Source organism: Cryptomeria japonica, unplaced genomic scaffold (assembly GCF_030272615.1).
Source record: "Cryptomeria japonica unplaced genomic scaffold, Sugi_1.0 HiC_scaffold_114, whole genome shotgun sequence".
Lineage (NCBI taxonomy): Eukaryota > Viridiplantae > Streptophyta > Pinopsida > Cupressales > Cupressaceae > Cryptomeria > Cryptomeria japonica.
In genome coordinates, this window is record NW_026728936.1 from 62,140 (window position 1) to 75,000 (window position 12,861).

General features: G+C 58.6%; 1 non-coding gene across 1 annotated transcript; it reads right to left on the bottom strand.

The window, feature by feature from the left end:
* Positions 1 to 361: 361 nt before the first annotated feature.
* LOC131865587 (5S ribosomal RNA) lies at positions 362 to 480 on the bottom strand. The gene has a single exon (XR_009364306.1). It is a non-coding gene; the product is annotated as a 5S ribosomal RNA (ribosomal RNA).
* Positions 481 to 12,861: the final 12,381 nt, after the last annotated feature.

The following is a 12,861-nucleotide window of genomic DNA, read 5'->3' on the forward strand; positions in this document are numbered from 1 at the left end:
ACCCGGCCCCGCCCAGCTTCGCTCACCTGTCCCGGGCGTCTGGTGCGGAACCTTAGAGTAAGAAACATCACCGTGCACCTTGGCCAACGTGCGCGACTCGACCGAGCGCGCACTGGCCGAGGTGCACACCGATTTCACCTGGGTGCGCGCGCAGCACCTCGGGCGCACCGGGGTGCGCGCACAACGCCCGGGTTGCACCGTGGCCTGTGTGCTCGGGGCGCCTCGGGTGCGCGCTCGGTGTCGCCCCCGCGCGCGCGGTAGTGCGGGCAGCGCACCCCGGCCCGGCCCGGCCCCGACGAGAACGCAAACGGGCAAAAGGTTTATTCAAATAGCATTGCGACGCCCGGCGAAAAACTAAAAAAGGGTGCAACACCGGGACTTCCCGGGAGGTCACCCATCCCAGTACTACTCCGGCCCAAGCGCGCTTAACTGCGGAGTTCTGATGGGATCCGGTGCACTAACGCTGGTATGATCGCACCCGTTATGAGCTTGTCGCAGTGTGTACTTAGCAAACCGCGACCCACGTGCGAATCCACCCCGGCCACCCACCCCCGTCGAGGTGCACACCCTCCCTCGCGAAGTGCGCCCCGTTCGCCAAGTGTGAGCCCTGCCCGGGTGCGCGCACCTTGCTAGGGCGTCGGGTGTGCACCCGGCCCGGCCTACGTGCGTGCACCTGGAGGGGGCGTCGTGTGCGTGCAGTGTCCCGTCTGCAACGCGGTGCCCACACACCACCTCGGGCGCAACGACCTGCGCTCACATGTGGGCCGAGTGCACCTTGGTGCATGTTCGGGGCGCCTCGGGTGCACGCTCGATCTTGCCCCGGTGCACCAAGGCGCTCGGTTTGCCCCGGGTGCGCACTTGGTGCAAGGTGGGCACCCAAAATAGGGATCAAGCACCAAAACACAAGTTTCGGGATGCAAAATGGGACCCAAGGACCACAAATGCGTTCCAAGACCCATGATGGGTCCACGAGAACAAAAATGTGTTCCGAGACTTAATAAACAAATATTGGGTTTTAGGAGAAGAAACATGCTCTGATGCCCAAAACGAGAATCGACCCCGAAAAGGCCACAGGCCAAAAGTGGGATGCGAGACAAAAAAAAATGGGACCCGAGGACCAAAATTGGGTTCCCAGGTCGAAGACAGGGCAACCGGACAAGAAACGACCTCTAAGGCTCGAAATGAGTCCCGACGACTAAAACTTGACAAGAAGCACCCATCAGGCACCCAACTCGACACCCATGGGATGCCGACCCACCCGGGCTTCCACCTAGCACACCTTGGCACCCACCCACCCTCGCACCCAACCTCGCACCCAACTTAGCACCTTTGAACCCACATTGGCACTCACCCTGACCCTGGCACCTTGGAACCCACATTGGCACTCACCTTGACCCTGGCACCCACCTTTGCACTCACCTTGGGACCCACCCTGGCTCCCACCTCGGCACCCACCCAGACACCCACCTTGGTTCCTTGGCACCCACCTTGGATCCTTGGCACCCACCCCGACACCCACCTTGGCACGCAACTTGGCTACTTGCCACCCACCTTGGCTCCTTGACGCCCACCCCGACAACCACCCCGTGACCTACCCTGGCTAGGGTTGGTGCACACCCACCCTGGTGCCCACCTTGGCACCCACCCTATGACCCACCTTGGCACGCACCTTAGTACCCACCCCGTTACCCACCCTAGGACGCACCCCGTGACCCACCTTGGCCAGGGTGGGTGCACCCACCCTGGTGCCCACCTTGGCACCCACCCATCCTAGCACCCAGCCTGTGACCGGGCTTGGAACCCAACCTTGCACCCGCACCCGTCTTGGCCAGTGTGGGTGCGCACCCATCCTGGCACCCACGTTGTGACACACCCTTTAACCCACGCACCCTAGCACCCACGTTGGCACCCACCTTGGAACCCAACCTAGCAACTTGGCACCCACCCCGTGACCCACCTTGGCATCCACCATAGCAGTCGCCGACTTGGCACCCACCTCGGCACCCACCTTGACACTTGTGGACCCACCTTGCCACTCACCCTAGCATCGACCCATCCTAGCACCCACCCTGGCACCTTTGCACCCTAGCACTCACCCATCCTAGCACCTAACCTGTGACCCACCTTGACACTCACCCTCGCACCCACCTTGGAACCCAACCTAGCACCCACCCACCCTGACACCAACCCTAGCACCTACCCACCCTTGCACCCACCCTGTGACCCATCTTGGCACCCACCCATCCTACCACTCAACCTATCACCCACCTTCTCACCCACCTTGGCATCCACCTTAGCACCCACCCACACTGGCACCTTGGCACCCACCTCGGGCAAGGTGGGTGCACACCCACCCTGGCACCCAATTTAGAACCCACCGAGCATGTTACCCACCTTGGCACCCACATTGCAGCCCACCCTAGTACCCACCCTATGACCCACATTGGCATCCACACCCTAGCACCCAGGCACCTCGACACCCGCCTTGACACCCACCCTAGCACTGAACCTGTGACCCACCTTGGAACTCACCCTAGAACCCACCCACCCTGTGAACCACCTTGGCATCCACCTTAGCACCCACCCACCTTGGCACCCACTCTAGCACTCACCCATCCTAACACCCAACTTGTTACCCACCTTGGCACCCGCCCTCGCGTCCACCTTGAAACCCACCCTAGCACCCACCCACGCAGGAGCCCACCTTGGCACCCAACCTAACACCCACGCATCCTGGCACCCAACTTGTGACCCACCTTGGAACCCACCCTAGTACCCACCTTTGAACCCACTATATCACCAACCCACCTTGGCACCCACCCTATGACCCTCTTTGGAATCCACCCTAGCACGCACCCACCCTGGCACCCACCATGGAGCGCACCCTAGCACCCACCCACCTCGGCACGCACCTCAACACCCACCTTGGTGTGCGCACTGCGCCAACCTCTCAAAGACCCTATGTGGTGCGCTCCAAAGTGTACACCTTTGGTGCGCTCCAAGGTGCGCACCTTTGGTGCACACCGAGGTGCACACCAAAGTGTGCACCGAGGTGAGCACCAAAGTGCACTCCAGGGTGCACACCAAGGCGTGCACCTTTGGTGCGGTCAATGCAAACGAATTCGGAAGTTGGGGTCGATGTCCTAATCGCTGCTGCAGACTACACGTATGAGAATCGGACAAATAGCTTTATATAGGGGAGGTGTTGCGTTTGATGGGTCGACTCCCCTGGTTGTGTGCACTGCACCAACTTCAAAGACCCTGTCTTGTTTAAGAAGTCAAAAGTTGGGGTGGATGTCCTAATCATTGCTGCAGTCTACGCATGTATGAGAATCAGACAAATAGCTTATATAGGGGAGGTGTTGCATTCGGTGGGTTGACTCCCCTGGTTGTGCGCACTGCGCCAACCTCAAAGACCCCGCATAGCAGAAGAAGTCGGAAGTCGGATTTTGGTGAGCACCAAGGCGTGCACCTTTGGTGCGGTCAACGCAGACGAATTCAGAAGTTGGGGTGGATGTCCTAATCGTTGTTGCAGGCTACACATGTATGAGAATCAGACAAATAGCTTATATAGGGGAGGTGTTGGGTTTGATGGGTCAACTCCCTTGGTTGTGCGCATTACGCCAACCTCAAAGACCTTGTTTTCGTTAAGAAGTCAAAAGTTGGGGTCAATGTCCTAATGGCTCCTGCAGGCTACACATGTATGAGAATCGGACAAATAGCTTATATAGGGGAGGTGTTGGGTTTGATGGGTCGACTCCCCTGGTTGTGCGCATTACGTCAACCTCAAAGACCTTGTTTTCGTTAAGAAGTCAAAAGTTGGGGTCGATGTCCTAATTGCTCCTGTAGACTACACATGTATGAGAATCAGACAAATAGCTTATATAGGGGAGGTGTTGGGTTTGATGGGTTGACTCCCCTAGTTGTTCGCATTACACCAACCTCAAAGACCTTGTTTTCGTTTAGAAGCCGAAAGTTGGGGTCGATGTCCTAATTGCTCCTGCAGGCTACGCATGTATGAGAATCAGACAAATAGCTTATATAGGGGAGGTGTTGGGTTTGATGGGTCGACTCCCCTGGTTGTGCGCATTGCGCCAACCTCAAAGACCCTGCATTGCGGATGAAGTCGAAAGTCAGAGTTTGGTGTGCTACAAGGTGTGGTCGAAGGTGCTCACCTAGGTGTGCACCTTTGGAGCACAGGAAAAGTGCCCTCCAAAAGTGCGCACCTTTGGAGTGCACAAAAGTGCCCTCCAAAAGTGCGCACCTTTGGAGCGCAGAAAAGTGCCCTCCAAAAAGTGCCCTCCAAAAGTGCGCACCTTTGGAGCGCAGAAAAGTGCCCTCCAAAAAGTGCCCTCCAAAAGTGCGCACCTTTGGAGCGCAGAAAAGTGCCCTCCAAAAAGTGCCCTCCAAAAGTGCGCACCTTTGGAGCGCAGAAAAGTGCCCTCCAAAAAGTGCCCTCCAAAAGTGCGCACCTTTGGAGCGCAGAAAAGTGCCCTCCAAAAAGTGCCCTCCAAAAGTGCGCACCTTTGGAGCGCAGAAAAGTGCCCTCCAAAAAGTGCCCTCCAAAAGTGCGCACCTTTGGAGCGCAGAAAAGTGCCCTCCAAAAAGTGCCCTCCAAAAGTGCGCACCTTTGGAGCGCAGAAAAGTGCCCTCCAAAAAGTGCCCTCCAAAAGTGCGCACCTTTGGAGCGCAGAAAAGTGCCCTCCAAAAAGTGCCCTCCAAAAGTGCGCACCTTTGGAGCGCAGAAAAGTGCCCTCCAAAAAGTGCCCTCCAAAAGTGCGCACCTTTGGAGCGCAGAAAAGTGCCCTCCAAAAGTGCGCACCTTTGGAGCGCACAAAAGTGCCCTCCAAAAGTGCGCACTTTTGGTGCGCACCAAGGCGCTGGTTCGGTCGTTGCAGGCGAGTTCGGAAGTTGGGGTCGATGTCCTGAGCGGAGGTGCAAACTACACAGGTGTCGGAATCGGACAAATAGCTTATATAGGGGAGGTGTATGCTTCGATGGGTCGACTCCCCAGGTTGAGCGCACCGCGCCAACCTCAAAGACCCTACGGTATGGATGAAGTCGGAAGTTGGGTCCGATGACCGATTCGATTAGTAGGTATGCTCATGAGGTCGGAATTTGGGTCCGATGACCTGCCATGTGCAGGAAGGCGAATGTTGACACTGTGCGTTGCAAGGTGCACACCAAGGCGCTGGTGCGGTCTTTTTAGTCGAGTTCGGAAGTTGGGGTCGATGTCCTGATCGGAGGTGCAAGCTACACAGGTGTGGGAATCGGACAAATAGCTTATATAGGGGAGGTGTATGCTTCGTTGGGTCGACTCCCCGGGTTGAGCGCACCGCGCCAACCTCAAAGACCCTACGGTATGGATGAAGTCGGAAGTTGGGTCCGATGACCGATTCGATATGTAGGCATACTCGCGAGGTCGGAATTTGGGTCCGATGACCTGCCACGTGCAGGAAGGCGAATGTTGGCACTGTGCGTTGCAAGGTGCGCACCAAGGCGCTGGTTCGGTCGTTGGAGGCGAGTTCGGAAGTTGGGGTCGATGTCTTGATCGGAGGTGCAAACTACACAGGTGTGGGAATCGGACAAATAGCTTATATAGGGGAGGTGTATGCTTCGTTGGGTCGACTCCCCGGGTTGAGCGCACCGCGCCAACCTCAAAGACCCTACGGTATGGATGAAGTCGGAAGTTGGGTCCGATGACCGATTCGATATGTAGGCATACTCGCGAGGTCGGAATTTGGGTCCGATGACCTGCCATGTGCAGGAAGGCGAATGTTGGGACTGTGCGTCGCAAGGTGCGCACCAAGGCGCTGGTGCCGTCGTTGCAGTCGAGTTCGGAAGTTGGGGTCGATGTCCTGGTCAGAGGTGCAAACTACACAGGTGTGGGAATCGGACAAATAGCTTATATAGGGGAGGTGTATGCTTCGATGGGTCGACTCCCTGGGTTGAGCGCACCGCGCCAACCTCAAAGACCCTACAGTATGGATGAAGTCGGAAGTTGGGTCCGATGACCGATTCGATACGTAGGCATATTGGCGAGGTCTGAATTTGTGTCCGATGACCTGCCATGCGCAGGAAGGCGGAATTTGGGTCCGATGACCGAGTTGATGGCGTGCCATGCGCAGAAAGGCGGAATTTGGGTCCGATGACCGAGTTGATGTTGATGGCCCGCCATGCACAGGAAGGCGGAATTTGGGTCCGATGACCGATTTGAAGGCGTGCCATACGCAAAAAGGCGGAGTTTGGGTCCGATGACCGAGTTGATATTGATGGCCCGCCATGCGCAGGAAGGCGGAATTTGGGTCCGATGACCTGACATACGCATGGAGTCCGACTCGGGGGCCGATGTTCGATTCGATGACTTGCATTGTGGGTAAAGTCGGAAGTTGTGGTCTTTGACCCGATTCGATGACCAGACTTCGGCTGCTTGAGAATCGGACAAATAACTTATATAGGGGAGGTAGTGTTCTCGAGCATCCTCCCCCCGTGCCCGTTTATGTCGATTGATGCTGGTGCTCGACTGGTTGGAGCGCTCGGATGCAAAAATCTTGCACCAGGATTTATCGATTGTGATGGACACGGCAAGTCTCCTGATTGCTATGCAGGAGCTCATCGTGAATCTCTATGCGGCCTTGGTATGGACTCGACCTGCGGAATGGTTCGGCAATGGTAGTCGCTCCAACACGTCCTTGCAATGGCCACAGAGGTGATTCGACTAGAGCTCCAGTCTAGCTTTTGGGTTGCTTGGCGGACTGGTATAGCCGCGATCGAGTTCCGGCCATGAACGTTTTAGATAGCTCTTGGGCTTTCTGGGACGGAAGTCGGAAGTTTGGGCTGTTGTCCGATTTGATGACCATTCTTCGGATGTGTGAGAATCGGACAAATAACTTATATAGGGGACTGTGTTGTCTCACGCAGCCCCCTCCGTGCCCCTCTATCTCGACCGATGTTGGTGCTTGAAAGGGTTGGGATCGCTCGGATTTATAAACGTGCACCACCATTTGTCGAGTGTGAGGGACGCGGCAGGTCTCCTAAATGCTATGCGGGCGCTCTCTGAGAATCTCTATCCGGCCTCGACACAGACTAGTCTTGCTGAATGGTTTGGCACTGGTAGTCGATCCAACACGTCGTTGTTGTGGCCGCCTAGGCGATTCGATTCGAGCCCCCGTCTAGCTTTTGGGTTGCTTGGCGGATTTTGCCCTATCCGCAAGTGAGCTCGGTCCCTAAACGTTCGAGAAACCCGATTGCTATGCGCCGACTCTCTTTCTTGCGAGCCTCCATCTAGCTTTTGGGTCTCTACGGAACGGAAGTCGGAATCTGGGACCGTTGTTTGATTCGACGAGGCAGACTACGGTTGTGCGAGAATCGGACAAATAACTTATATAGGGGAGGTGTTGACTGGAGCATTCTCCCCCGTGCCCCTCTAACTCGACCAATGCTGGCGCTCGAACGGTGGTAGCGCTCGGATTTTCATTGAGCGCCAGCATTGGTCGATTTAGAGGGGCATGCGAGATTCCCGAATGCTATGCGAGGGCTCTAACGGAAATGTCTATTGGTTTCGGTATGGATGCAATTGCGAGTGGTTCGGCAAAGGTAGTCGTTCCGATGCGTCCATGTCGTGGCCAAATCGATAATTCGATTTGAGCCCTCGTATAGCATTTGGGTCTCTCGATGTGATTCCGCATTCCAGTCCCTTTGGGCACTGCTTGAGCCGCATCCCAGGGGGTTCCCTTCCCAATAATCTGCCTCGCAACCCGATTGCTATGCGGTGAGGCTCCTCGGCCGCCTCGGAACTATCTGTGTATCAGACGCATCGCGGGATAAGGGGTTGGCAACGGTAGTCGCCCCAAGCGCGTCCGATGCTTGGACCATTCCGAGGCGGCCCTGAAGCCTCTTCCGTCTAGCCGTTGGGTCCTTCTCGCCGCATCCCTCGCCTCGCACCCCGATTGCTATGCGGTGAGGCTCCTCGGCCGCCTCGGAACTATCTGTGTATCGGACGCGTCGCGGGATAAGGGGTTGTCACTGGTAGTCGCCCCAAGCGCGTCCGATGCTTGGACCATTCCGAGGCGGCCCTGAAGCCTCTTCCGTCTAGCCGTTGGGTCCTTCTCGCCGCATCCCTCGCCTCGCACCCCGATTGCTATGCGGTGAGGCTCCTCGGCCGCCTCGGAACTATCTGTGTATCGGACGCGTCGCGGGATAAGGGGTTGTCATTGGTAGTCGCCCCAAGCGCGTCCGATGCTTGGACCATTCCGAGGCGGCCCTGAAGCCTCTTCCGTCTAGCCGTTGGGTCCTTCTCGCCGCATCCCTCGCCTCGCACCTCGATTGCTATGCGGTGAGGCTCCTCGGCCGCCTCGGAACTATCTGTGTATCGGACGCGTCGCGGGATAAGGGGTTGTCACTGGTAGTCGCCCCAAGCGCGTCCGATGCTTGGACCATTCCGAGGCGGCCCTGAAGCCTCTTCCGTCTAGCCGTTGGGTCCTTCTCGCCGCATCCCTCGCCTCGCACCCCGATTGCTATGCGGTGAGGCTCCTCGGCCGCCTCGGAACTATCTGTGTATCGGACGCGTCGCGGGATAAGGGGTTGTCACTGGTAGTCGCCCCAAGCGCGTTCGATGCTTGGACCATTCCGAGGCGGCCCTGAAGCCTCTTCCGTCTAGCCGTTGGGTCCTTCTCGCCGCATCCCTCGCCTCGCACCCCGATTGCTATGCGGTGAGGCTCCTCGGCCGCCTTGGAACTATCTGTGTATCGGACGCGTCGCGAGATAAGGGGTTGTCACTGGTAGTCGCCCCAAGCGCGTCCGATGCTTGGACCATTCCGAGGCGGACCCGAAGCCTCTTCCGTCTAGCCGTTGGGTCCTTCTCGCCGCATCCTTCGCCTCGCACCCCGATTGCTATGCGGTGAGGCTCCTCGGCCGCCTCGGAACTATCTGTGTATCGGACGCGTCGCGGGATAAGGGGTTGTCACTGGTAGTCGCCCCAAGCGCGTCCGATGCTTGGACCATTCCGAGGCGGACCCGAAGCCTCTTCCGTCTAGCCGTTGGGTCCTTCTCGCCGCATCCCTCGCCTCGCACCCCGATTGCTATGCGGTGAGGCTCCTCGGCCGCCTTGGAACTATCTGTGTATCGGACGCGTCGCGGGATAAGGGGTTGTCACTGGTAGTCGCCCCAAGCGCGTCCGATGCTTGGACCATTCCGAGGCGGACCCGAAGCCTCTTCCGTCTAGCCGTTGGGTCCTTCTCGCCGCATCCCTCGCCTCGCACCCCGATTGCTATGCGGTGAGGCTCCTCGGCCGCCTTGGAACTATCTGTGTATCGGACGCGTCGCGGGATAAGGGGTTGTCACTGGTAGTCGCCCCAAGCGCGTCCGATGCTTGGACCATTCCGAGGCGGACCCGAAGCCTCTTCCGTCTAGCCGTTGGGTCCTTCTCGCCGCATCCCTCGCCTCGCACCCCGATTGCTATGCGGTGAGGCTCCTCGGCCGCCTTGGAACTATCTGTGTATCGGACGCGTCGCGGGATAAGGGGTTGTCACTGGTAGTCGCCCCAAGCGCGTCCGATGCTTGGACCATTCCGAGGCGGCCCCGAAGCCTCTTCCGTGTAGCCGTTGGGTCGTTCTCGCCGCATCCCTCGCCTCGCACCCCGATTGCTATGCGGTGAGGCTCCTCGGCCGCCTTGGAACTATCTGTGTATCGGACGCGTCGTGGGATAAGGGGTTGTCACTGGTAGTCGCCCCAAGCGCGTCCGATGCTTGGACCATTCCGAGGCGGCCCCGAAGCCTCTTCCGTGTAGCCGTTGGGTCCTTCTCGCCGCATCCCTCGCCTCGCACCCCGATTGCTATGCGGTGAGGCTCCTCGGCCGCCTTGGAACTATCTGTGTATCGGACGCGTCGCGGGATAAGGGGTTGTCACTGGTAGTCGCCCCAAGCGCGTCCGATGCTTGGACCATTCCGAGGCGGACCTGAAGCCTCTTCCCTCTAGCCGTTGGGGCTTTCTCGCCGCATCCCTCGCCTCGCACCCTGATTGCTATGCTGTGAGGCTCCTCGGCCGCCTTGGAACTATCTGTGTATCGGACGCATCGCGGGATAAGGGGTTGGCAGTGGTAGTCGCCCCAAGCGCATCCGATGCTTGGACCATTCCGAGGCGGCCCTGCAGCCTCTTCCGTCTAGCCGTTGGGGCCATCTCGCCGCATCCCCCACCTCGCACCACGATTGCTATGCGGTGAGGCTCCTTGGCCGCCTCGGAACTATCTGTGTATCGGACGCATCGCGGGATAAGGGGTTGTCACTGGTAGTCGCCCCAAGCGCGTCCGATGCTTGGACTATTCCGAGGCGGCCCTGCAGCCTCTTCCGTCTAGCCGTTGGGGCCATCTCGCTGCATCCCCCACCTCCTCGGCCGCCTCGGAACTATCTGTGTATCGGACGCATCGCGGGATAAGGGGTTGGCAGTGGTAGTCGCCCCAAGCGCGTCCGATGCTTGGACTATTCCGAGGCAGCCCTGCAGCCTCTTCCGTCTAGCCTTTGGGGCCATCTCGCCGCATCCCTCGCCTCGCACCCCGATTGCTATGCGGTGAGGCTCCTCGGCCGCCTGGGAACTATCTTCGTATCGGACGCATCGCGGGATAAGGGGTTGTCACTGGTAGTCGCCCCAAGCGCGTCCGATGCTTGGACTATTCCGAGGCGGCCCTGTGGCCTCTTCCGTCTAGCCGTTGGGGCCATCTCGCCGCATCCCCCACCTCGCACCCCGATTGCTATGCGGTGAGGCTCTTCGGCCGCCTTGGAACTATCTTCGTATCGGACGCATCGCGGGATAAGGGGTTGTCACTGGTAGTGGCCCCAAGCGCGTCCGATGCTTGGACTATTCCGAGGCGGCCCTGCAGCCTCTTCCGTCTAGCCGTTGGGGCCATCTCGCCGCATCCCCCACCTCGCACCCCGATTGCTATGCGGTGAGGCTCCTCGGCCGCCTTGGAACTATCTTCGTATCGGACGCATCGCGGGATAAGGGGTTGTCACTGGTAGTCGCCCCAAGCGCGTCCGATGCTTGGACTATTCCGACGCGGCCCTGTGGCCTCTTCCGTCTAGCCGTTGGGGCCATCTCGCCGCATCCCCCACCTCGCACCCCGATTGCTATGCGGTGAGGCTCCTCGGCCGCCTTGGAACCATCTTCGTATCGGACGCATCGCGGGATAGGGGGCTGTCACTGGTAGTCGCCCCAAGCGTGTCCGATGCTTGGACCATTCCTAGGCGGCCCTGAAGCCTCTTCCGTCTAGCCGTTGGGGCCTTCCCGCCCCATCCCTCGCCTCGCACCCCCGATTGCTATGCGGTGAGGCTCCTCGGCCGCCTTGGAACCATCTGTGTATCGGACGCATCGCGGGATAAGGGGTTGGCACTGGCAGTCGCCCCAAGCGCGTCCGATGCTTGGACCATTCCGAGGTGGCCCTGAAGCCTCTTCCGTCTAGCCGTTGGGGCCTTCCCGCCCCATCCCTCGCCTCGCACCCCGATTGATATGCGGTGAGGCTCCTCGGCCGCCTTGGAACTATCTGTGTATCGGACGCATCGCGGGATAAGGGGTTGGCACTGGTAGTCGTCCCAATCGCATCCGATGCTTGGACCATTCCGAGGCGGCCCTGCAGCCTCTTCCGTTTAGCCGTCGGGGCCTTCCCGCCGCATCCCTCGCCTCGCATCCCGATTCCTATGCGGTGAGTCTTCTCGGCCGCCGCGGAACTATACCTGTTATTGCTACTGCATCCTTCGGCTGGTAACCTCCTCTGCCGCCTTGGAACGTTCTCTTTGTCGGACGCGTCGCGGGATAAGGGGTTGGCACTGGTAGTCGCCCCAAGCGCGCCCGATGCATAGACCGCTCCGAGTCGACCTTGCTTTCAGCCTCTCACATGCATAGACCTCTCTGAGTCGACCCTGCAGCCTCTCACGTTTAGCCTTTGGAATCTCGCCTCACAACATGATTGCTATCCTTGATGCATCCCTTGCCTCGAGCCCTGATTGCTTTCTTGGCTGCATCCCTCCTCTCCTCACAGCCCGGTTGTCATCACTGCTTCATCCGTCGCTTCATGCATTCTGGCTGCTGGGCCCTTCCCACCGCACACCTCGATTGCTATCTCTTCTGCATCACACACCCCGATTGCTATCTCTGCTACATCCCTCGGCTCTCACTTCTGCATCCTTCGCCTCACACCTCGATTGCTATCAATGCTGCATCCGTAACCTCACACCCCGATTGCTATGCGGGGAGGCTCCTTGGCCGCCTTGGAAATTTCTGTGTGTCGGACGCACCGCGGGATAAGGGGTTGGCACTGGTAGTCGCCCCAAGTGCGCCCGATTCTTAGACCGCTTCGAGGTGACCTCGTAGCCTCTTTCGTCCAGGCTTCCTGCCTTCAACGCCCTTTTTACACCTCGATTGCTATGCGCGGGCTCGTTGGCGTCTATCACCTCTCTGCGAAGAGTGGCACGATGATTGTTGGGGTAAATCGTAGCAGTCCGATCTCTGGCCTTGGGCCATTGTGAGGGCTGATCGATTTCCTGTGCGCATCTCGTGTTCGCCCAGTAACAGACTCGACGACTTGTAATCGGTCTTGTTCCCGATTGTTCCTGGAGGTAGTCTTCGGAACTCTTGGATTTGACCTGTCACTCGAACTGTCCTCTTCCGAGGATGCTTGTGTGTGTGTGCTTGTGCCATTTCCTTGGCGGTATTAACGAGATATTAAAGAGCGGAGTGAGCGCCTCGCCCAGCTATGTTTGGGGCTCTCACTCCCTTACCCGGTGTGCGACCGCTTTGCACGTAGGTTGCGGAGCATCGCGACTCTTTCGATGTTTGGCGGTTGTCTTCCGGTGATGCGTTGGTCCCGAAGTG